Source organism: Coturnix japonica, chromosome 18 (genome assembly GCF_054131305.1).
Source record: "Coturnix japonica strain WE chromosome 18, WE-NBRP24, whole genome shotgun sequence".
In the NCBI taxonomy this organism is placed as follows: domain Eukaryota; kingdom Metazoa; phylum Chordata; class Aves; order Galliformes; family Phasianidae; genus Coturnix; species Coturnix japonica.
This window is the reverse complement of record NC_140680.1, coordinates 12,408,234-12,434,447: the sequence shown is the minus strand read 5'-3', so window position 1 is coordinate 12,434,447 and position 26,214 is coordinate 12,408,234. Positions and strand designations below refer to the sequence as shown.

The 26,214-nt window shown below is 37.9% G+C and overlaps 1 long non-coding RNA gene across 16 annotated transcripts in view; it reads right to left on the bottom strand.

The window, feature by feature from the left end:
* Positions 1–25,904, bottom strand: part of LOC107320482 (uncharacterized) — a 102,691-nt gene extending 76,787 nt beyond the window's left edge. For 8 of the 16 annotated variants that reach the window (XR_014935457.1, XR_014935460.1, XR_014935466.1 and 5 more), the window contains exons 1-3: positions 25,796–25,904; positions 19,103–19,223; positions 18,224–18,337 (exon numbers count right to left, since the gene is read on the bottom strand). This is a non-coding gene — a long non-coding RNA (uncharacterized LOC107320482). Of the gene's footprint in view, positions 1–18,223; positions 18,338–19,102; positions 19,224–21,554; positions 21,677–25,795 lie in introns of those variants that run through there. The other 8 variants (XR_014935458.1, XR_014935467.1, XR_014935464.1 and 5 more) reach the window with 3 other exon arrangements.
* Between the last annotated feature and the right edge of the window lie 310 nt (positions 25,905–26,214).

Genomic DNA, 26,214 nt, shown 5'->3' with positions numbered 1-26,214 from the left:
CACCCTTATTATCTGTACAATCCCTATTATTATAAGTATTACTTGCTATAAAACTAAGTTTCCATGCTACTTAAAGACAACTAAGAAAAGAGACTGTTGAAATGAAATCTCCCTGTGCAAGAAGGAACAATAAAGGAGATTAATTTCTACTGTTGTAAGCTCCAGATTAATCATAAAGGAATAATATTAAGAACACCTAAATTACTCTTCACTAATAACATTCTGTTTTCCACACATAACTCAGCTTCTAACAACAGCCTGCTCATGTACGTTTATATTAAGATGCTGCAAACCTTCTGCTTTGAAAATGTTGTGGGTAATTTTGTTTTATTTGTTTCTTTATTTTAAGGAGAAAGGAAATTATTTGGACTAAATGAACTGGAAGCCTTTAAGACCAGTAGCCAGTCAGCTGCTCCTAGCTGGTGCAAGTTTTCACACACTGATGCCACAACGGATGTATTTAACCTTTGAAACCAGTGGGATTCAACATTTTGGCCTCATTTCTGAGGAAAAGGAAGTGGTTTTCTCCTTCACTTGACAAAATTCAAGAATCTGGAGCTCCACAAACCTTTCTGACATTGAGTTTCTTTTGGACAAAGTTCTCCCTCCTATTCAAATACCACTGGGCACAATGAATTTCTTTACTGTTCAAACCTCAACGTATTTGAATCATTGGAATATTCTGAAAATAGAAATGTGTTTTTCAGAGAAGAATCCACTATGAGCATGAAAAAACTGTTGGAAGTGTTAAAGTTACATATTCTAATTAGTTTGGCAGAGCTAATACAAATTATGTTTACAGAATAACAATAATAAAATTGAAGTACTGGTTAAATATCTAAAATAATTAAAGGAATCATTTTTAGCCTGGTATAATTAGCTAATTCACTTTACAAGCATTTATTAAAATGAATTCACATGTTATATTCCATAGGTAGTTACACAATAGTGTTTATACAGGAAAAATATAATGAACCAAACTCTTTGTATCCAGCCCTCCACAATTAAAACGAAGACTCCCCAAGTAATATCAATCTAGCATAGACTAATTAAGTTTGGTTTGATAACCATTCATTTCTTCTATTGCCTCTGAGCAAATTGTTTATTAGAGAAAGTTATTTTACACAAATCAAATCAAACTGGGTAAACCATTATATTTGAGAGAAACCTTAGCCATCCGTCAATTAATCCATCATTTTCTCCAGACACTTTTGTTTAACGAGCAGATCATATTATCAACAATTTAGATATCGTATGATTCAATTATGACGGAAAATTTATTGACAGCTTCTCTAATACCTTTGTTATGAATAAATATTAAATGTTCTCCACTTTTGATGAGCAAACTAAATGCAATAATATGTTAAATCTAAGTAGTCAGAACTTGAGTCAAACCCTTTGTGAACGGAGTGCTTTAAAAAGTCTTTTAAACCAAAACAAGTTGAATTATTAGACAATGCATCCCAGGATTTCTGGAAAACAATTAAACAAGTTCTGTGATTTCCACTAGCTGCCTAAGTGGAAACACATTCCTAACATCACCAAACAAGTGCGAAGACCAAAATACAAGGCTTCGTTTGTCATTCTGGGACAAAAGGCACTGCTATGTAAAGATGACATTACCACAACAAATAGACAGAGACTCTTCCTGCAATTATTTAAGAGAATTGCCTGACCTTAAGAGAAATAAGACCCTTCAAAGTTAATATGAAGATATTTGGTGTTAGGGATCATAATTACTAAAGAAAAAGCAACATAATTTGTGAGGTGTTTGTAATTACAGATGTCTTCAACTAAACAAAAGAATACTACCCAACACAGATTGCACCCCAAGTATCCCAGCCTTTGTTAGACATCTCTCTTTGAAGAAATAAGATACTGGCTCATTTAGAACTGAGCTAACCAATTCACAATGAAAGGGCCAGAGGACAATGGAAAAGATCCATCTAAACTAATGCCCATTAAAGAGATAATGGAATTACGTAAACTTCTATCAATATATTAGGATAACATTATTACTTCAAAGTATTTCTTTGCTCAAGATAAGGAAGTTGCTTTAATAGTGAAGGGGACTGTAGCAGGTTTACAGCTGCACAGGAGAAGCACGGCAGCTGAATATCAGAGTTTCACATCCATATAAAGAAAATAACACATATCATCTGTCAGCATCCAAACAGCGAACGAACCACTGACAAAATCTCTTCAGGTTTTTAAAGTCTCTTTCTGTTGGACACACATATATAACAGTCACTGCAGTTAATAGACACTGCATCTACTTCTTCAGGAACTGAGATGACATTGTTAATTTATGCCAGGAGAACCTCAGTGGTCAGGGATACAGCAGTATACAAGCTTACAGCAGATATACTACCTTAAAGAACTCAATGAGACTTCATTAACTCTTAAGGTTTTTATATCAGTCTAACTTCCTCAGTCTCAGATTAAGATCTCCAGCTTTATTTGGAAATCTGCAAGTAAAACTGGAAAAGAGATTAGAAAACAAACGACTGTATTTTAAAACTCCTTTCTGATACCTGCACGCGTTCCTGAGAATAATAGTACAGTATGAATAAACAGCAATGAATAATGCTTCATAAGCATGCTTTTCACAATTGACTTCCAAACTGCTTTGCTTGCCAGACAGGCAGATCTGCAGGAGCTCCCAATTGCTTTCCTGCCTGGACATTATGAATTATATAGGCACAGCTAAAAACCAATTCTAAAAAGAACAAATCTTAACTATACACTCATATGAGCTGCAATGACAATTTGGGCAAGACAGAAAAAGGAGAGAATTATCTTTCCAGCCACAGATGGCTTTAAATCAACTTAGGTGGACCATGAAACTGTACTGCCAAGCTTCATTAAAGGTAATTCCTAGAGCTGTGACATCAACAAGGATTCCCTTTCCAATAGATTCTATTCTTCTTACACATAAATCAGCAACACATGATCAGCTTTTTAGTCAAATGAGATGACTTATCAGTATTCAGAACTCCCTGCAGCACCAGGCCCACTTATGTGCCCTGCTGCAATTGTAAATATAGCCTATTACTTAAGGATAGGTTGTTTTTTCCCTTTAGTAAATATAGAGTCTACAAGATTAGACTTAAACCATTACTGCAGCATGCTTGACGTGACTCTTTAGTGCAAACTCTGTCCAGCACCATTTCACTGAGGGCTGGAGGCAAATGAGCTTAGAAAAGGAAAAGACAAGAATATGGCTACTTGGTCTATGCATCTCAAAAATTACCTTTATTTTCCCCTGGTTTTTTTTTTGTTTTTTTTTTTTTCCATAGGAATAATAATTGAGGTGGATACCCATTCAGTGAGGAAAAAAACAAGTAATAACACAGATTCACAGTTATGTCAGTGAAAGCTTCAGATTACCTACACCTACCACCTTTTCTCCGAACATATGGCAGGAAGGCATAAGTATCAGTCACCAGTAAATAAGGACTGTCATTTATCTCTCTTTTTGACCTTGCCACAGAAAGCCAGACAGGCAAAAATATCCATCTCCACCCCAAAACACCTATCAAAACAGTACTCACAAACTGGCATTGATGACTATCCCTGCTTTAAGGAAAAGCAGCAGTATACTTCAAACTTTAGGACTCAGACAGTCAAACGTGTCTGTTTAAAGGAGAACTTTACAAGGAGTAACCTGGCACCTGGGAAAGCAAACCAAGGAATAAAAGTTCAAGAGCTGGATGCCTGTGGTTGAAGAGTTACAAGCGGGCACACACAGGGAGGGAATTTTCAAGAGAGTAGAATCAAAACCATGGTAGGGTTAAGACAGTGCTACATATGACAGTTACTAGAATCAACACACCTACTGTGACTTGAGAACGAAAGCAAAAGTTAGGGGCCCAGAGCTGAATCCCTGGGATCCTGGTTGAGCTACAGAAGAGTAGCCATGAAGATTTACCATCATTCAGCAGCCAATGATTCAAGTCCTGTAACAAGATAATACACCCAGATGCATGGGGACACAGTCATATTCCTGCTTTCCTATTTGTTGTTTCCTACCATCCAGTGCAAATGACTACAAGCTCCCTGAAACCACAATTGCATTTTCACTACAGTTGGTAAAATCCATTTTTCTACATATCTTCTATGTGGATGCTCATAGCTAGGTACCAGAACATAAACAAGGCTTGTGGATCCCACTGATGCAGAAGGAATTGATCAGTGTGATAGCTTGGAACTGCTTCAGATACTCTGAATGTTTCCACTCCTTCCAAGCCAAATGATGCAACTTGGCCTAGTCATAACAAATCCAGTTATCAAATACCTTAAATTCTACACAATAAAAGCTTTAGTTTTATGAATGAATTAGCTCCAGTGATATTTCAAGTCACTAAAGGGAAACATCACAGAAAGCATTCATTGTGAAAGAAGCAGAGAGGAAGGTTATTAAGGAGAAAGAGCATGCAAGCAAGCTGAGAGAGAAGGAAGCAAAGAAGAAGATGGCAACACAACTTACTTTAAGAGCATCCTATGGGTTCTCCTGCTGTACAGCAAAAGTTTCCAGCTCTTTAAGGTGGGATTAAGTTTCCAAACTCAGCTTTTTCCTCCTAAGATCATGAGAACCTGAGAACTTTCACTACAGCTCTTAAAATTCCTAATGTATATTTTGCCTCTGGTCTGCTTGAATAATTTAATCAGTTCTTATCAGCTGATGTCCGCTGGTGTATTTTCTCTGCTGTCTCTTTTTTGCGCAATACAATAAAACTGAAAATTGCTGTGGATGTTGTATCACCCTGCCCACCCCTCCACAGCCACGTCAGTACAGCAAAAGGCATCAATTCATCTCTGGAGGTGAATGCTGCAGTGCAGGCCAGGTTTTTAACTGCTTCAATAATAAAAGAAGGCCCATTTGAAATATGAAAAGGGTACGATTCATGAAATAAGGAAACAGTAACTTGATGATAACAAATATATTTGACCTTTAAAGTAGTATCAACAAACATTAAAAACACTCAAGTTGTCCTTTGCTGCCAAGCTTATTTTCCTCATAAGTTGTGCCCCATTATGCAACAATAATCCTTCATTATTCCAGTACAATAATGCACAGTCTATCGTCTACCTATAGTTGTCTGGTGTCTATTTAGTTTTATGGCAAGCAAGCAATTTGAGAATATGGTAATAAAGCCTCAATCACAGTAGTGATGTATGATGGGCTGTAATTTCTCTGTGCTAATGGGTTACAAACAGTATTACAATGATGACGGGAATCTCATTGATTCATTATATGAGTGCAATAATATCAAAATGACTTAATATAGATCACTATTTACTCATGCACATACTGATAACAACCTCTATATATTTCTATGTAGAGATATATAGAAATAAAATTAGTATTAGTCTTTCCACATAAAAGTTCACGCGGCACAAAACATTTTGTGTAGAGTTTCTTAAATCAATGTTTAAAGTTGAAATTACTGCATTGAACGGGTTCTTTGAAAAGCAACCCATTGATTTTAATCTGCTTGAAGCAATCAATTACTCCCTGTCCTCTTTATTCCAAACTGTAATGAAAACTAAACTGCGTTGTCTTGAAAACTAAATGTGAAGATGATCATAAACAGAATTTAAACTCCATGGATTATTCATATCTACCCATTTAGATTTGCCATTTCCATTATGAGTACATTTGCCATGAGCATTTAATGGACATCTAAAAGGGAATTCATTAAAGCAGGAGCTGTTGGCAGCACTTATGGGCTTCAGACTGCTTTATGTTTGCCTTTAATAGCTCACTATTATAAAAGTGATATATTGTGTTCATCCCATTAGTAGTTTGTAGAAAGGTCTGTAAGACATAACAAATCCTTTTGAGTATTGTCAGAATCAGAACTAAAACACGAGATATTTTTTTTTTCAAGCAGCATATTATGATCCCAACAATGTACCATATTAGGTCATCTAAACTTCGATGATCTTATCCAAGTAACAATTTAATGACTATGCTGACAGTTTGTACTTTTTAATGAAACACACATGAATTATTAACGCCATCTCAGATGCACAGATTTTTAAAACTCACTGTAACTATTAATGTTAAGAATCCTTAAAAATTAAACATGTTTCCTCCAAAGTACGTTCTCACTTGTTTTGGGCCAAAGTCATGTCAAAAAAAGTAAGGCACCTTAATGCCACAAACCTGAAGATGAAGACACTGCAGAGTGACCAGTGTCCCCCCACCTGCTTCCCTTCCTCCAGCCACCCAGAGATGAATGGACGGCATTTATTTGCAGAAGGTCCTTCCTTACTGTGCAATGGAGAAAGTAAGAGAAAAACTATAACAAAGTCCTTCTGCCCCAGAATCAAATGCTAAGAGTAAAGCAGCTATTCACACTTCATTACCTGTGCTTCACAAAACAATCCTATGGATCATAGCTCAGATCTACTTGACAAGTTCTGTACGCTTCTAGAAACAACATAATATAGACTACAATATAAGAGTATGTAAGTTGGTAGTATGAAAACATAACTGTAATTAATTCTCTCAAGAGCACAAAGCAAACAAGTATTTGATTACTCACTGCTTGTGCACTGGAACCTTTACAATCACGAGTCCACCACACTGAATATAATTCTCTTTGTTAACTTGTGCTCCCTCTGCTGATTTCCTAGTTGCAACACATGCTATTTCTTTCCCAACAGATGTTATTTACTTATTTGTAAAGAAAATGGCAGATTTCAGGATGCATGCAATGAAAGTGAGTTACTTGGAAAAGCGTTATGCCAAGCACTATGAGGATGAATAATAAAGTTTCTCTCATTCCTATAATTTACTTGGCAAAATACAAACTCCTTTTAAACCCCAGCTGTTTAGGAGCACACACTTTCTCCTTAGCTTCAAAGAGTAAATGCATGTTAAATTGGTGTTCCCTTATAATTCAAAGGATGTGTGTTTACTTTCACATATAATTATTGTGAATTTTGTTATAACATCTTGTAAGAAAATGCGGTAGTCTGAATGGTGGTGCAGATCCATATGAGATCCTCTGGTCTGCATTACACCATTAGAACATCCACATCTAGAATTTATGACTCTCTAATAGATTATGGCATTTTCATAGCAGCAATAGGAAACAACACGTCTTATTCTCACTCACAGTAGACTGAGCCAGTATTGCATAGGAAAAAAAACACATTTGTGTGCACTACAACTGCACCAAGTGTTGGAACCTGCAGTTCATGGAAGATTACCAGTGAAATCAGATTCTGCAAGAAAAGCAGAAATTCTCATATATACTGCTTGGGAAATTATCCACTGCCCTGAATAGCCAAGATCTGGGCATGTAGCATGTAGGCTCTTGTCCATCACTAGTGAAAACACACAGCTAACAGTGGTGACTATATCAAAAAGTAACATTTTGAAGCTGAGAATTTGCTCTATCAAATAGTGCTCTTGTGCTCTTTGTATCTGTTGCCATTTCCGTGGAAATAAATAGGAGCTGTTACTTTTAGAGTGGCCTACATGATTGTAACAAATAATTTCTGAATACATACTTAAGTACCAACCCAATGAATAATCATTTCTTATTAATGAATTAATGAAGCATTATTCCCATGTAATGAATAATCATGTAATATACTCAAAATTATCACAAAGAAAAAAGAAATGTTAAGAATGAATCAACATCTTCCTTTTTTCCTCCCTTTTTATGACAATTAAGGCTGTTGAGAAGCCCACAAAGCTGTTCTACTATGCAACATTCCAATTGAGCACCGAGGAAAGAATAAGTCCAAAACAGATGAGAAAAATAAGTGTAAAATAACCAGTTATAATTCAGGTGTCCGAAAAATAAAAATACAAATCCCAGTTCTCCCACAGTGATCTCTGCCATTCTTTTCCCCACAAGTTATTCTCATATAGATGGCTAGAGGTAGGACATACATGCAGCATCACAGCTGGCTCAGAGGAAATCCTTCCCCAACTCACCACAAAACTTTGGATTTTTAATTATTCTTTTTAAACCACAATTGGGATATTTTCCTAATTTTGCTGAACTCAGCATATCAGGCCATTTGTATTTGCACAGGGCATGGAAAGCTAAGGGTAGTCCAAATGAAAACACTTGATTCAGAAATCTGATGACTTCATCAACCTGGAAAGTTTCCAGATCAAAGGAGCTGCAAAATAAAGGAAGCAGCTGAAGCCTCATTTATATCTTAAACCCCAAAAGGCTTCTTATACCATATCCTGGATTTGACTGCTGCTGCTCTGCAGGAAATAGTTCTTAGCAATTCAGCACTATTGACTTTCTCTCTTCTAGAGCAAAAGCGATTTCCTGTTGGTTAGATTAGATAGTGAAGGGACAATGGCCTGATGCAAAAGGAACAGTTTTCTGTACACGCTGCTCCACAATGCTTATTTGCCTTCAATCTTAAAGGATCGACATTCATCTTTTCAGTTGAATACATGAATAAACCATCGTAAGAGGAATGGAAGCTACGTATTCCAGTTGAAGAGAAAAAAGGGGGAGAAGATATAAGGAAAACTAGAATGTACTCCACAGATCTGGATTGTCTTAGAACTTATACCTGAAAAAATAAGCAGAAAGTACCCCGAGAGACTGACAGCTCATGGGCAACACTTCACATGGGTCAGCAGAGCTTTTCTGTAAGGTCAAAAACAATTGACCTTCAGGTCACAAAGAAGAGAAGTCTGTTCTTTATCTAATTGATTACTGCATTTGCTTCATATTAATGCACTGGAAACGTCCCTGTTATGTGGGTAAAATATTACCACAGAATTAAATCTTTGGAATGAACTCAGTGCTCAAGAACAATTCCTTTTAAGAACACTGTTACCCAAATACGTGCTTGCCATATATCAACACTATCTAGAGGAACATTTGGGGATGGCTTTAGTAATATACTATTAATCAATAATTAAATTAAGCTCTTAAGGAGATGCTGAACTTCTGATCAGCTGGAAGTAACAAACAAAACTTTTAGCCTTGTTGACCAATGCTGAAGATGAACACAGTACCTGAACAGAACAAGGTGGAATTCACAGCACAAAGAATACTCGAGCATCCTAGGTTTATTTTTTTCTTTAGATATACTTATCAAGTTATTTTGCATATTTTTCCCTTCTGAATTAAACAAATATTCAATTTCATAATTAAGTTTAACTTGAGTCATAAAAATTCCAGTAGCCTAATATTAAAGAATCGTTCACTCTGCTGTGAACTCTGATAGTTAATTTACTTACTGCAAGGTCTGTGAGATTAATTCATTAAGCTACTTAAATAATGAAATAATGAGGGTTAGAGGCCAACATAAAGTAGCAAAACCAATAGACTTTGGATGAGTAAAAAAGAGACAGCCCGTTTTTTCTCAGCTGAGATGCCCCAACTGCTACACATTCCTTTTTGCTATACTGCAATGGGAAACACAGCAGAAGCGAAGAAGTCCATTAGGCAGAAGTTACTCAGTCCACCTCCAATGCTGTGGGCCAACGTAAAAAAAATGAGAGGCATTTCTTTTGGAGCAGCCTTCATATAGACTATGTCAGATAACAGTCACTAAACAACATAATAGTTCCTTTATGCTAGATGTATTTTAAATTTCCTTGCTATTGAAGTAAGATAAAAAGTGCTGCAAGATGGATTCTGTTTAACATGCATCCCTCTGCCTGCATTCCTATATTTCCATTTCTGAAATAAGGTAAGCAAACCAACACTCTAAAGAAGTAATCCCAAGGAGACAGAGCATGACAATCCCTAATTAACCTGCCTGACTGGACACTTCAGATTCTTCTGTCTGCATACAGATTCAAACACAGACTCAGTCCAATCCTCTTTGAGGTACTTGTGTATCATTATCAGTAAAGACTTTTCCTTATTCTTTTCTTAGCATGCAACAGGTTTTGATTTCTTCTTCCCCACAAGTAAACTGCTGTGCTAAACTGCCTGAAATCTAACATCTAACTTTGCTATAAGCAAGCAAACAAATGAAAAAGTGGCAAAATAAAAAGAGCAGCAGCACACATACCCCTCTGTGACATACAATAGCACTATTACAGCAGCGTGTTGCTGCTGCAGTCCTCCCTTCTCTTGCTACCCATTTAATTTGTGCTGGGCACTGACTATGTAAAAAATAGTAGTCTCTCTCAAATAATACATTTTAATCACATCCGAATAACCCAATAATGTATTTGCCAAACACTAAAGAAGTCAATTTGTGATGGAAGCAGGATTAGTTTTTAAGTCCGCAAGTGATAGTATCAATTCTGAATCGTTTACATATTAGTTTACAAATGCTGCTTATAGCTTAATAGCATCATAGATGTAACTTCACAAAGATATTGGCTCTAGACAGTAATTATATCCTCAGCCTAATGTTGCAGTTAATGGACATACACATTTCAATGATAATTGCAATGCCTGAACATGATAGTGTGCCTTTATTAGCAGCTACAAAATAAAGCTCAGTTACAGCCAAGCGCAGAACTGAACTATGCTAATTATTTATTTTTAAGATTGCCTGATTTGTGTTGTAAAATTATAAAATAAAAAAGCACAGCACTTTGAAACCAACGTTTTAGCTGCAAATGCCATTGAACGGCCCTACAAAGGTTCATTCAGGTTGCAGCTGTTGTGAGCAATGGGCCTGAACCGAACAAGTTGGTAAGCCATGTGAGCAGGTAACCCAACAGCAAATACACAAGGGTTTTAAAATATATATATTTCATCCAATTATTTTTCATGTGGAGTAAGATCTTTGTTAGTACAAGCCACGATCCAAAATAACCCTACGTTTTTAAAAGTAATGACCCAATTAACTTAGCTTGTCCCATTCTGGGGCAATCGAATAAACTGGAAGAGCAGCCCAATGGGATTTATTGGAAGTTCTTTCTACCGAAGAAAGGTCAGGAACTAAAAGGAGACCAACCTGAGCAAAATTCCCTTGAGTAAGTTTTTGCTACTTTCCCACTTTCTAGAAAACAAACCAGTCAATAAATGTCAGATCCTCCAGGACAGGACCAAAGCGATACACACTCATATGAAGGAACTTGTTTTCCTGATGGCTAACAAATTAACAAATTACCAGCCCTTTTGCCCAAGCAACTGATGAACAGTGAACACTGAACTCCTGTAAGCCCAACTATCAATTGCAATCCCACAGAACAATCCTAAATTTAAGTCTGAAGTACAGATTGGATTAGTTTTGTGGTTGTCTCCATGCTGTAGCACAGAAGTATAGTTCAAGAAATACGTTCTCATCTAATTTTTGCTCTTTAAAGCTTTGGAAGCAATATTTTTTTTCTTTAAAAGCATCACTGAAATCACTAAGAATTCACTCCTCAAATAAAGCAACTGTATTAGTTTATTTCAGTCCTGTCTTTACCATCACATTGACCAAACTGAACTAGAATTACCCAGGTTGGAAAAGACCTTGAAGATCATCAAGTCCAACCACAGCCTAACCATAGTACCCTAACTCTAAAAACCCTCTGCTAAATCATATCCCTGAGCACCACATCCAGACGGCTCTTAATGACATCCAGGGATGGCGATTCAAGTGTGTAATGCATATCTACATTTGCTAGTGGGTATCAACATTTAAAACTGTTTTGAAATACACAGTGGTACTCCTCAAGGTTGGTATGTAGGCTCAATAGTTGCTCAATTTTGCAGTTGAAGCTGTTTAGAAGAACAGGTTCACAAAAAATCAGTAATGAGATTTCTCACATGGGATGTTTGCATCAGTTCAACAGATTAGAAACCTCTGATCACCAAGCAGCATCTGAGTTTGACTGTCATGTACTTTCATGGTGCTACTAATTATGTTCAATTCAATTCCCAAACAGCATTACCTGAATTTGGAGGCATTTATGACCAGCCCTATGCAGCGTCTATATATACTGTAACAATACTTGCTGTGTTTGATAAAACCTGCTCAGTCCTAATGGCGTCATTCTTTTCTGCACATATGTTCTGCCTCCAAAGGAAAAGGATTCTGCAAGAGCTGATGAAGTTTTTCCATCAGTACCAGAGGGATCCAAGCTGCACTACAGTCAATGCCTGCCTTCCTGTAGGACCTGCATAGAGACTGAACCCAACACAGAGCAGGAGGCTCCTGCTGCCTCACAGAACAGCAGGGTAGCTGAGGAACAATAAAATGAGGTTTGGCCCAGTGCAGTGAAAAACATTAGTGACTATTTTTCTTCCAAAACAGCCATTCTTTATTCTTCCCAAAATATGCCATGGAAATAAGTTGTACCCAATCCTCACTACAATGCTTCCTTAACAAACTCTAAATGTTAAACTTAAATGAGAGGCATTTCATGCAATCTGAAAAATATTCAGTTCAATTAAAAATAATTGATGCATGGTGAAATAATTCTTCCCAAAGCTGCTGTAAAATCTTCAAAAAATAAAGCTACTTAATAATTTTCATCTCCTACAGGCTAGAGAGAAGCATTATTGCATATTAAAAATTGGAGTGTGGTTTTCCCAGAGGTAAAAGAAAGTTATTAAAACAACCTATTTATTGTTGATATAACTATCCATTTGTGCTACACAAAAAGTAACAATTTCAGTACATTAAAAGAAAAGCTAATTAAGGCATAATTAGTATTTTCTATGTTTTGATAATTAAGGGTTAGTTGGCTATTTCTTCTTAAATTCCTTTTTGATGTACCCCAACCAAGCCCTTAATGAGCAGCTAACGCTATTGAATCCCTGATGGCTGAGGAGTTTAGTGACCACTACTACATTACTTCCATTTATCACTGCCTCTTTACCTATAAATTAAAGTAGCCCTGTAGCTATGTTGATCTACTTTATATCAATTTCTTCATCCATATCAGCTGAATATGTATGGCATTAACCTCATTTACTAGTTTGGAAAAGCTGAATTAAAATGAGATCTAATTTCTAGCGCACAGAACAATTTCAAAACTGCCTGCTAATTTCCACCACCTGTCAGTGTTGTGATCTTCAACTCATTGTAATGAAATAAAACAGTATATATATTTTACAGCTCAGAAAAGAATAATCACTCATAAGTGTTAAGCTATCATTAATCATGAAGACACCAGGACCCAGGATGTCTTATAAGATGCACCACAATCAACACTTTGCTTGCAAAGATCCCCACTAATGTCAGTGGGATTCCCACAGACCTCTGAGTCTCAACCTGTACAGAGTGAAAGCAGTCAAACCCTTATAGCCGTGGGCTTGATTTTTGTTCTGTTTATTGTGGCTTGCATTTTTTTTTTGCCTTTTTGCTAGGTCATGCTTCTGTGTCTGCAGGCAACGCAATCAAATATACATATACCGAAGAAATATCAAACTAACATAAGTCAACAGAACACAAGTACCCAAGTTATGCATTAGGAGACAACCCCCTGTTCTGTGTTTAGATGATACTCGGTTACATGTGTTTTTTGCTTTCAGCTACTGCAAATAACAGAGCAAAGAAATGATATTTTTCCTCCCCTCTTCACACATTGTAGTCTAAATTTTAGACCCTCGAGATATTTTTTTTAATCATAATGCAGATCTACCTCACATGTCAAGCCTGTACTTTAAAAGCTTTAAAAGCACAAACAGATGCAATCCTAAATGTTAATAAAGTAACATCTTCATATTCAACACATTAAAAAAAAAGTACAGGATACAGTAAGAAGTTCCATTTGCATCCTTCACACCCCACTTTATCATCACGTTTCAACCTGTACATGGAAAGATTTTGTGTGAAACAAGGATCCAAAGTTCTATGTAATGGTTTCCTCTCACCTGCCCTACTGTTACTAAGAAATAAGATGCCATATATTGCACCTGACAAAGATTTCAGCTCTCTCTCTCTTCATTTTTACATGGGGCAGTTACCTAGAAACAAAATTATCTGGACTGTAACTTCTATTTTCTCCTCTGGGACTCTCCCACTTTTATTCAAAGCTAGAGCAAAGAAAAAGCACGGCTTAGCAGAACATCCTACTGTCAGTGATCTGCACTTCAAGACATACCTCTCAAACTACTGCCAACCAGAATGTACCAAAAATACCTGCAGAATACTCTAAACACACCAGGGCTGCTGCTGGCTTAGAAAGAGCAGAACACAAAGCCATGAATTGCTTTGTGGTGGAGCAAAGGAGTTTACCCAAAAAGTATTTTGATTGTTAAGTTTTGAGCTACTTAAAGCAATAACAACAACTGATTTTTCACACAGAAAAAACAACCTCCCAAGCCTAACTGTTCTGATTATGGGTCTAAAAATGGCTCTGACTACGTAAGGTGAGAGAACAGAGCTCCAGCAATAACCTTCAGTCAGGCTCTGCTGAAGAGCACGGCTCAGTCTAAAATACTTGCTATTACTAATGTCATTTTCACCACGCTACCCTCATCTGACATGTGAATACCTTCCAGCTTTGACCTCTGTGTTTGAAGAATGGCAACAGGAAACTGAAGGGACAAATCTAGATAAATAGCGCCACATGCTGTACAAAGTACACATGGCAAGTGCACAAGTGTGGAAGATGCAATTCTTAATCTGCTAGAATGTAAAAAAACAGTGAAAGTGACATAATGTACAGTTTCATACCCTAATTCTATAGTCTATGCAATGCCAGAACATTTTACATGTAATTTCTTTCCCTTCTATAGAACCACTCTCATATTCCACTACATCTTCCTGCTTTCCATCACTTTCCTTTTTTTACCAGCTAAGTACCATTTATTTCACCATTCACACTAAACCCAAAGGTGCAAAGGAACTAACAATAAGAACTTCAATACAAATATATATATTTTAAAGTTCAAGTTTAGATACGGTATTAAAACTTCTGTGCCATTTTCATCAGACAATGATAATGAATAAGGTCACTGAAGAAATGGCTTCTTTTGCTGCCATTAAAAGACATAACTACAGCTGTCTATAGGCTTTTTTTCTGAGAAGCAGTGCCCCAAACTGGGCTTATTATTCCAGCTGCAGCCCTATCCGAATCAAACAGACCTGAATAAGAATCTCAAACATGTGACTAAATATTCCTCCTACCACACTACTAGGAATGTCTTTTCTAGTATGCCAAAGCAACACGTCCTGTTGACTATCCCTACCTGTAAAGCACTAATGTCCTCAGTATTATCTGAAATAATGCTGTCTGGTTACAGATTTCCCCTTCCTAGATGTAAGCCTAAATTTTCACACCTGAAAACACTGGTTGAACACCATGTTTAACTTCTAGGTTCTCCCTCCAGCTTATCAAGACTTCTGAATTCCTACTCTGTCCTTTGCAATTACATTTCCTCCCAGCATAGCGTAACTTGCAAACTCACATAACAACATAGTTGATCATGCGTTAAGAGCACTTCAAAGGAAAAGTGTCATTGAGAAAAATGTTTTCTCTCATCATCAATGCTTGATGTCAGGAGTCAGATTCCAGTATAACATTACACCACTCCCAGTAACAGCCTGCAGTGGCACGATAATAATAGAGCTACCACTACTCTGTAGATAACTAATGAAAGATGAAGCTCCAAATTCAGTCATCGGCAACATGCCACTGTAAGATCACGCTATTATATCAGCATTAAACCAAAATACATATTGGTAGACAGACAGAAAAATCGTGATATTGCTATAGAGCACCAAAGAATCTAGTCTAGTATTTAACAGGAATATAAAAATGCATTCATTCATTCGCTGCTCTACTTAATTCAAAAGACAGCATTGGATGTATTATTCTTGTATTGGAAATACAGAAGTACTTAAATTATATCACAGTATCACGGAAGAGATTTCCAGGAGTTTCCTATTCTTTCGTAGCCAGCCAGCCCTGCTGGACTGTTTACTAAAAATGCATTCATTTACTGAGCCCAAAGCTCTTCCATAATGGGCTTGTTTTTATTGTATGCACTGATGTAAAAACAAGTCAATTAATGAATAATATAAATATATTTATACAACGTGCTCCACGATTTTGTTCAGCTATTCTGCCTTCTGTAACCATTTTCTGCATGCGAGTGTATGATTAACTTGAGAAATACTCCTAAAGATAACTTCGACATGGCTGAAGCATGCAGAATTTCCATGACACATTCTGTGAATAAATCCATTCAAGCAGTCTTGAATATTTATATAAGTGTGTATTAAGTTACTCACTTGATATATGCCTGATATTTCCGCTACCAAGTGCAAGCCTTTTTATCGTGTATTTGTAAATACCTGCCAGCAACACACTGCACCATGGGATTTGCAACTGTGAGGGTAGAATGCCATCTGCTGCTATGCTTGCTGTTACAGCAGGATAGAACAGAAGAATCATCAGACAAGTGCTGCCTTCTGCTTTCTCTTAACTGCAAAATGTCTACAATCACTTTATTAAAAACTGCAAATAAAAAAAAGAACCACAACAAACAGCTCAGAAGCATTTACACAGTTCTCACTGTAAGATCAGGTGAAGTAAAGGGATACGGAGCACAGAATTCTATCAGTGCAAATGAGAGGCTGTTATATCAAACCTATTAGAGCAGAACAGAAACAAGAGAAAAAAAGAAACGTAATTAGTGTAATTTGAATGCAAACGAAACTCTGCTGGTACATGCTGTAAGCAAACCATTCAAAAAGCACATCTTGAAAATGCATTTGTAATGAATTACAGACTGGCTAGAATTTAGCAACAGCCCTTGAAGGGTTTTGCACCATGGCAAACCTTCCACTTTCTAGGCTGGTCTCTGACAATGCACAGGTCATAAACAGAAGCAGAATGTGAAATCTGATACAGTAACAGTTTGATTCATGCCCACTTACTGAGAGGAGAAAGAAAATACTACCATCACCACCACAACAACTAAAATCTTCTCTTGAATTCAACCTACAGTTTTACGCTGAGCCCTCTGGGTAAAAGCTAATTCTTTCTGATCTAATTGCTCTTCAATAAATCAAATGCAAACATTAGGCAGCACTTTACTCGATAACAAACCATTTAACCTTCCACACTGAATGCAATCACAGAGCTGGCCTTACGGTTATTCAAAACACGCTGCTGAGCCAGATAAATCCAGAGGTACTGAACTTAAGTGTGGCTGACAAACATGTAACTTTCGCATTTTATCTCCTCAGAAGGCACCCTCAGGTGTGCACTGCTTTACCCACACTGAAATGCTTTCAGCCTTCCCTAATGAAGGACATGATGCTTAGGTAGTCAACCTCCCAACACGTGTTACAGCACATTACGTATTGACTGGACTTCTCCACACAGTTCGAGCCACATCAGTCAGACTCCAAAACCATAAAATCAAAACCCTCAAAACTGATGAAAACTGGACAGAAAGACGAAATAATCTGGGAATTAGAGATCATAGCAACACCAAATACAGCCACTTTGCCTTTGAATTGCCATTGATAAGAGTTCTGTTAGTGAAAATACCAGTGAAAGTGTGCTATGTTCCTTCACTTAGCACAAGGGAATTGTGCCATATTTAAAAATAACAAACCAGCTTTGACAACTGAAAGGAACACATCATTTTCATGAGAAAGCCATTCAGTACAACGTAAAACCATTCTTAATCTTAAGTTAGGAACCATTCCATTAAGTTGAGGTACAGATCAAACCCAAAGGGATAAAGGAATTGGTACCAATCACCAAAAAGGATATGGTAAAATCAGATCTCAGTCACTGTCACAATTCTTGCTAAAGATTCGCTTGGGGCTCCCAATAGAACCCTCAGTCTTTCTCAAGATCAATTGATCTCACCTTACTGACATTCTCTTTACAACATCTGTATTATGACTGTCCCCTACAGTTAAGGTGAATTAACTGCTGCTTCTTCAGAAATGCATCTTACTTTGCCCTCTTTTGTATTTAAAATGCAGAAAAGCTAAGTAATGAGAGAAATACAGTGGAAACCACGTAAATGAGTAACTGTCAAAAGAAAAGAACTATTAAAAGAATAAATCTTGTGTACCCAGCTGTGAAATATAACACAATATAGCAGAACCCAGCTACATGTTTGAAATAAAAAATGGAAATGCAAAGTAACCTAAAATTGTTTAATGAATGCAGCTGTTAAAATATTAACTCCTTGCGTGCTTAAGAGCGTGATGACGCCACATCAGCAAGTTACACATCTCTCCAACCAACCACAAGCTGAACTCCACAGCTTATGCATGTTAAGGTCTATTATCATGTCAGTCTCTCCACAGGCTTGCTCTATTTTGAATGCCACTGTTCAGAGCAGACATTTACCTTTGAGATGTGCTGAAGCCGGACTGATCCAAGAACCACAGAATTGCCAGTTCTACTTTTTCATTATTAGACTGTGTTAAGCAGGCATCCATCAAAGACAACAGCTGAAACGCCCTTTAATAACAAGAAAAAAAAGAGAAATTTTCAGGATGGACTTCCAAGTTAAATGATATTACCATCGCTAATTTCTTCAGGAACCCATCAGCCATTTTTTGTTTGCCTAAGTATCTTCTAGGATTTTGTTCTGCTTCTATGCTAATTATGCTAATTGACCACTATTAAACATAAAACATCAACATAATGCTTTTCTAATTACTTTGTCACTTGAAATTTTTCTCAGATGCATATGTTATGCCATGGCAAATTTGTAATATATTTTCTGTTCTTAGATCATTAATTCCTCACTTTAACAAAAGACACATTTGAGCACCATGGGTTGCAAACTGGAAGTGCAAGGAAAGAGTTGGTGAGGTTCGCTGAAAATTGAAGCTATTGTACTCAGAAATATTTTATTCTATGTAGTATATGATGCACTGTCTCTTAAAACATCTGCATGGTATTTTCTGATCTAAATTCTTACATTGTACACATCTCTTTATCAGGACTGATTTCAACTATATGCCTTTATGTGTTAGCTAACTGGTGTAAATACCAGGATCAACAATGTACACCTCTTTTCATATGGTCCTGGGTGTAAACAAGGATCAAGAAAGTGTTAAATCCTATTTGCCACAGAGTATATATGTAATTTACAATACTTCCTAGTATACTCCTTAACCTCAAAGTTTACATAATGGGGACTACAACACACACGTTTTAAATCTAGTTTAGTGATACTAAAACATTACAAAAATAAAAATAAAATCAAGTAATACTTACCAACAGGACAATTCTCCATATCTTCATCAGTGTTCATCATCTTCATCAGCGTTAGGGTACGTTCATCTTCCCCTCATAAAAGTACCCACAAAGCAGACAAGCCATGCCAGACGTCCAAACACTAAAAAGAAGAAAAGACCAGTTACTGATGACAAGCCATTAGTACAATACACTTCCATAAGGCATCAGTGCTTTCTTAAGGCATCAGACCATATAATGCTGCCAAGAGAACAGTTAAGTTTCTCATCTTCTCAGACTTAAAACCTACCCAGAGAACTCAACCAACATTTCCAAGCAGAACTTCACAGAGTCACCAAGGCTGGAAAAGACCTACAAGATCATCCAGTCCAACAATCCACCAATCACCAATAGTGACTGACAACTCCAAACTGATGACAACTTCATCAAACACATCATAGACTGCAGTACAAACAGCGGTTAATTTAAGACATGGAGAGATTAACACCATCACTAACTAAAGACTAAGCAGCTGAAGTGTCTAAGAGAACAATTAGTGCTCAAATCAAATCAGTATTAATAGCTACTAAAGAACAACTATTCAAAGATAGTATCAAAAAGCAACTGTGAAGTGATGCTGGCCTCTCCAAACAGCATGACAATCACTTTGGCCAATGATCTTTACAAAAAGAAAAACCTGTATTCTCTTGCAAATGGCAGTAGCTTGTATTTAGTTACATGATACACAATTTTCTGATGACAGCCCTCTTCTCTTTTTACAATTAAAAGGTTTTAACTTCTTTCCCTCTTTTAGACCCTCAGTATTTAGAATTTTCAATGCATTTGCTTTTGCAGCCACTTAGGCAGACAACATCTTTTCTCTTAGAAAATAATTATTGCAGTAATAATCTGTAATTATGGTTTATAACAGCAATAATCCCAAAGAAATGAGTCATTACCATAGATCAGGAGTAATCATTAACTACTGCTAATGACCCATTTCTTGGGGATTATTGTTTTAGTAAACCATGACCACATCACTATTGATACTGAGAGTAAGACAGTATAATAAAATGGGATCTTAATATGGTATTAACTTATTTTGCAACATTAAAAGCCATTAAACATCTAAATTTAACTACGTATATCTAGGGGATGTAGCAGCTATTGTTCTCCATGAGCACAAGTGTTCTGTTTGCACAAAAGAAACACAACATTTAAACTGCATCAAATATTTTCTAATGCATAAAGGCAACAGTCTCCAGAGCACTGACACTGAAAGATTCCAACTTATTCCACCCCTCTCGTCCCCCTTATTGGGTAATGGAGTGTCAATTCAGACTGCAGCTAGTCAACAAAATCAGGTCATTCAGTGGAAGTTCTCCTACACAGAAGTTGCTGGGTGCATGGGAGAAAGAGGACTAAATAAAATCAGGTAAGAAAAAAGGTTTAATATACATTAATGAAAAAATAGCTACTGCATAGAAGGAAATAAAAATATTTAAATTGACAATGGAAGAACAGCAAAATATATCATAAATATTTAAAAGCATGCAGAGAAACAACTGTATAACACAGTAACCTGCCTCACCTTGTCCAAACAGCACCATTTATCCACATAAAGACGCAACAGAAAAAAGATAATTTTATTAAGAAAGAGCAAGTAGTTATAATTTAAATGAGATACAGAGGACCAAAAATATGTTAAAAGTACTGCTTACTTTTACAACTTACACAATAACAATTAACTGGAGTTTCTTGAAGGCCTGGTAATTTATCTTAACTTAAGCCTGAATGCTCCTTCTTTGCTTTCCCACCCAGATCTTGCCCAACCATCACTGAAATGCTGATCTGCATATAAAACCTTAGCACCTGGTGCACACAACAGATGTAAGCACTCATTTTAAAGACACACATCGCCCTCCCCACCCACCAGAACAATCTTCTTTTGTGCTATCCTTATAATGTATGGCTTAAAATGCAAAGAACTACGAGACAGGTAGGAGATGAGATTGGCACTATGAACACAAAGGTAAATCCTGAAAATCTGAGGTCCTTTCTGCTTATGCCCAAATAGTAACAAGCAGCATATTTCTAATAGGATGATTGTGGAAGAGAATTGGAATACATAGCAGAAATGGATTTTGCATATTCATCAAATTATGTACAATTTTATGATATCAAAGCCAAGAAGTAAGTTCCAGTAAAGTACCGGGATCAGATAAACTCTAAATTCAAAGAAATAAGTGTTTTAAAGTTAACAGTTTAATCTAGTAGAAATGTTTTGAGCACTGCAGCTGATCAGGTGGGTGACAATTTCATTTGCACAGCATTTCTGCTCTATTTTGAATATTAAATCAAAGCAAACAGATGGCAGCCTGAAAGTGGCTTTGATAGATTCAGTAAGTTAATGACAAATGTGACAGGAAAAAACCAAGTCCACGGCTGTTTCAGCATTTCAAATAAATAGAATCACAAATAGAAAGACGGATACCTGTGGATTTTCAAGTATTTATTTCACTCCTTTGATTAGATTACAGAGATACCTGGCATGTTCTGGATTGCTGAGTAAAGATCTCCTTGTAGAAGCAAAGTGAACAAAGCAGGAAAGTGCCTAAAGGATAAAATAAATGTAAGAATCGTATGTATATGTTTAATGTGTGTGTGTGTGTTTAGAATAATATTATCTTATTCCTTGTATCAAACGAATCACAAATCACAAAAATACTGAGTGAGATGCTATTCATTGCACAACACTGCATAAAACACCACTGTCTTTGTATTGCATCTGTCCTACAGCTCTAAGAGTATCTCCCTGAAACTGCACATTATGCAGCACACCCTCCATTGCCTGCAGAAAGCAACTCTAACGGAGGTAGGTAACTGATTTCTTTGGGTTGTTACAGTAGCACAACAAAACCAGCGCCAGACAGTAAGGATTAGTTTGGAGCATATGAAAGCAAAGTCAAGTCTTCAACTAAACGTCCATTGACTACCATAGGGTCTGCAAGCACAGAAGACACTAAAAAGACTGAATTACCAAGTCACCATGGAAGCACATCAAGCAAACTACAGCACTACTCTCTGTCAGGAAAAAGCAAAAACATGTTGAATAAAAGATCACTGATGATTCACCACTATGTAATCCCACAAAAGATGTAACAATTTAAAGTTGTTCTGTTTATAAGCACTATATTCCTACAGGCAAAAAAAAAAGAAGTTAATATCCCTTACACACTGTTTGCACTGAGTGAGGAAAAGGGAGATCCTTCAATGTAAAATTTAAAGTATCTGAAGTAAAATCTTGGAAAAATCTCTTAGTAAATTACAGGCACTTGAACAAATTCAGCCTTTCATCACTATTTCCCTGCTTGCCACACATATCTAATATGCCTCACGCTGTGATAAAAGCCTACAGTATATTAAGTTAAAAGGAATGGAAACTGATGAATACAGTTGAAATCAAAAGTCGTATCAAACGCTACAGTGCCTTGTTATATAATTAGGGAAGCAAAGATGGAGGAAGAGTGGCTGACAACCCTGTTTTTTTCCAGCCCAGAGCAGAGGAGCTGAGGGCAGCCCTCGTAGCAGCTGCAGCTCCTCAAAGGGCAGCTGCATTGGGGGAGGGTCTGGTTATGGGAAGGGTCTGCACCAGAGGGTGGTGGGCATGGCACAGGCTGCCCAGGGCAGTGGGCACGACCCTGAGCTGCTGGAGCTCAAGCATCTGGACATCACTCGTCTATAGGATGTGGGTGTTCCTATGTGAAGCCAGGAGCCAGACATGATTCCTGTGGGTACCATCCAATTCAGCCTAGTCTGTGGTTCTAAGTAAATCACATTTAAACCTCCAATCTTGGTTAAGGGAGATAATGTAGAAGCTTTGTTAGAAGTAAAGCAGACTTCCAAGCAGGTTAATTTGGCAAGAAAAAAGACAAATTAACCGACAAAGAGCTCCCTGTTGCTAGTGCTAAACTGCTTCCATTACCCAAGGCAATGAGCTAGCTTGGATGTATCTATTCTACAGTGCCATCTGCACTGTGCAATATCGTGAAGTTAAAGCTTTAGAGTCTAAGAACCAGAATAATGCTCCTGCTGCCTTCATTAACAAATTCATATTCCAGTGCAAACAACCAAATTTAATACATGATTTTCTCATCAGGGAGAAGAGGAAATAAATCAGACGTGCTACAAGTGGAAGACCTGTGTCCACTTTCAAAGTCCACAGCTTCAGCATCCTTGGCACCCAGAATTCATCTTTGTCAGAACCAAATTACCATTTCGACAACTCTGAAGAGCAACTCAAGTTCAACTAACGAACAATCTGGCTTTTCACCTGCCCAGCTTTTCACCGACATCTATTTTGATAGAGAGCTTCACCTGTTGCCCTGCCTTCAACATGATGAAGCATCTAAGAACCTGAAGGCTCAGGGCTCTTTAACATTCAGTATGAACATTCCTTGAATCTCACAAACCCACACAATGGATAAATGCAACCTCCCCTTTCCACTGCTGAGGAAAGCTGTGCAATGAACTATGCGGGAACTGAGAACAGAATTACACACCTACCTGCTATTATCCTTTTTTTAGATATTAAGTCACATTCAAATTCACACTGGATGAACTTCAGTCTGCAAGTGCATACGTATTTGAAGCTACCATTGTTTGGGGATTATTTTTTTTCTTTAATATAAATTTAATTTGCCAGTAGATATACGGCTTAATTTTCTTTGCTACAGGAATTCTTAATTTAACTAAAGAAATCTCTTAAGCAGCTAAATTTTGTATTTAAATCTCCATCTTTAATGAACTACACACTGAAGAGTCATACTGCAATCATTTTAATAATAAATGCAAAATCCAATTACAGTACATTCATAAAAATTACTGCAAAATGCTGGAGTACTATACTTGAGTTTGTTTTTAATAACCAAGATATTGCAATCTTATCTTTTATTAGACATTCCCAATGTAACTTAGAAACAACATTAATTTGAATAGTACTATGAACAAACTCAGCCTGAAAAACAAACATGACAGACATGACAGACTCGGTGGCAAGAGATTAACTCTAACTTCCTGTTTTCTTGCTGGGTTGCTAAGATAACTGACACAAATAACAGATATATAATATATCTGTATATATAATATATATATATATATATACATATATATATATATATAATATATAACAGATATATATAATATATATAATAACAGATCATTTTAGAGGTAAATCTCCAAACACCTCAACCTCCAACTTTTCTGATTCCTACTTCTCAAAATAAGTATTAGGTTTAATAACCACACAGATATTCAGAACCTACATTTTTTTACCTACATGTAATTCAGCACCTAAAGTTGTTAGCATTAAGTTATTTAAGTTGCTTAGCTTGACTACATGTCACATGGGAAAGAGAAATAAGAATGTGAAGGCTTTATATAACCTGGGTAGCTGCTGGGGCCTACAGAATTTCTCTTATGTTGGTCACCAACACGCAGACCAGGAATCTAGAAGGTATAGCAGAGCACTATTTCATTTAGTGCTTTAGTATAGCACTAAGAGTTTGCTTACAAGGAATTGGACCAAGGCACAGCATCTGAATGCACTTCCAAAGTGTAACAATCCCATCAGCACTTGAGATGTATGATTATCTCATCATTACAAGTAGAAGGTAGAGACCCTACGCAGTTGATCTGAACTGTGATTTTCATATGTGGACAAAGATAACTTAGCAACAAGTTCAGGGAAAGTCCAAGAGAAAACCAGGATATAAGGTGAACCATCAACATACAAACTTGTATTAAGATAGTCAGTTATTCTTACAAGCTCATTAACTAATAATTTATACAAGAAGAACAGAGAGTGGATTTCAAAAACACACACACTTCAATGTATTCTCTTAGTGTGTTAATGCTACACTGAAATCTAAGCTGAGGATATGAATTAACTTCTTGTTGAAATGCTACAACTGCCAAGGATCACACGTTATCCACAGGACAGGAGGGAAACTGACCACGATTTGTCTTTTTTAAAGCAAACTTGAACAAGAACAATTTCCTAAGAAAAGTTGCTTGCTGGAAATTGAGAGTGATGATCTTCAGCACTTTGAAACGCTCTGTATGGATAACCAGGTCTCAAGATATTATGATAATGTTCCTCATGGGGAATGTATGGCCAGAAACCACTTGGAACTCTGCCTGCAAGGGAACTTGCACCCACCGCCTAAGATGGCTCCTGCTGCTCCCAAAGCCCACCGCCCCCAGCCCAGGGAGCCACACGGGTCTGTAGGAATGCCCGGCTCCTCGGGAAGAGCCCTGCGAGGCCTTATTCCCTCCCCGCTGTTGGAGACATCCCTGTCTCCATATCGGCGCTGCCGTCCCCCTCGGACATTCCCGGACACGGGCTGTCTGCACCGTTCGGACCCCAAGTTCCGCGCGGAGCCCAGCAGAACCCTTAGGCAGAAGAAGCGCAGGTGCTGCCGGCTCAATCGCCGGGAGCGCACGCACTATCACGATATGGAGCAGGAAAACCCAACCCCGGAGGCAGCACCAGCAGCAGCAGCAGCTCGGCACCTGGCCGTTCCGACACGGCTGCTCCCGATCTCACCTCCGCCTCCCGACACCGCTCCCCGGGCACCCACGGCCCCTACCCCCCGCTCCAGCCCCAGCACCGCCCCCATCGACCGGACCGGCTCCCCTCGGCTCGCTCCGCCCGCTGTGTCTCTCCGCACCGACCTGACCATGTAACGCCATCTTCCAGAACGCAGGGACGGCCCGTGGGCCCGGACGGGGCTGGGGGCAGGATGGAGCCGCTCCGAACCGGGGCGGGGCGGCTGCTGGGCGGAGCGGCAGCTGGGAGGGGCTCGAGGGAGACACGCACCGACGGCTCCGAGTGGGGCAGCGTGTAGGGGATGCCATATTGTGAGCGTGGAGCTCAGTGGGTGCTCAGTGGGTGCCCTACCCGGTCCTTAGCAGCTCCTTCCTGACTGGAAGGACCAGCGTTTTCAGTAGGTACCGCGGCTAAGTGCTGCTTGAAGTGATTTAAGGCTTATATTTTGCTTTAGGTAATGAAGTGTTTGCGGATAGCATCACGTTGGTGATGTGTATGAGGATAGGAGGGCCCTACCGAGGGATTTGGACAGGCTGGTCATTGG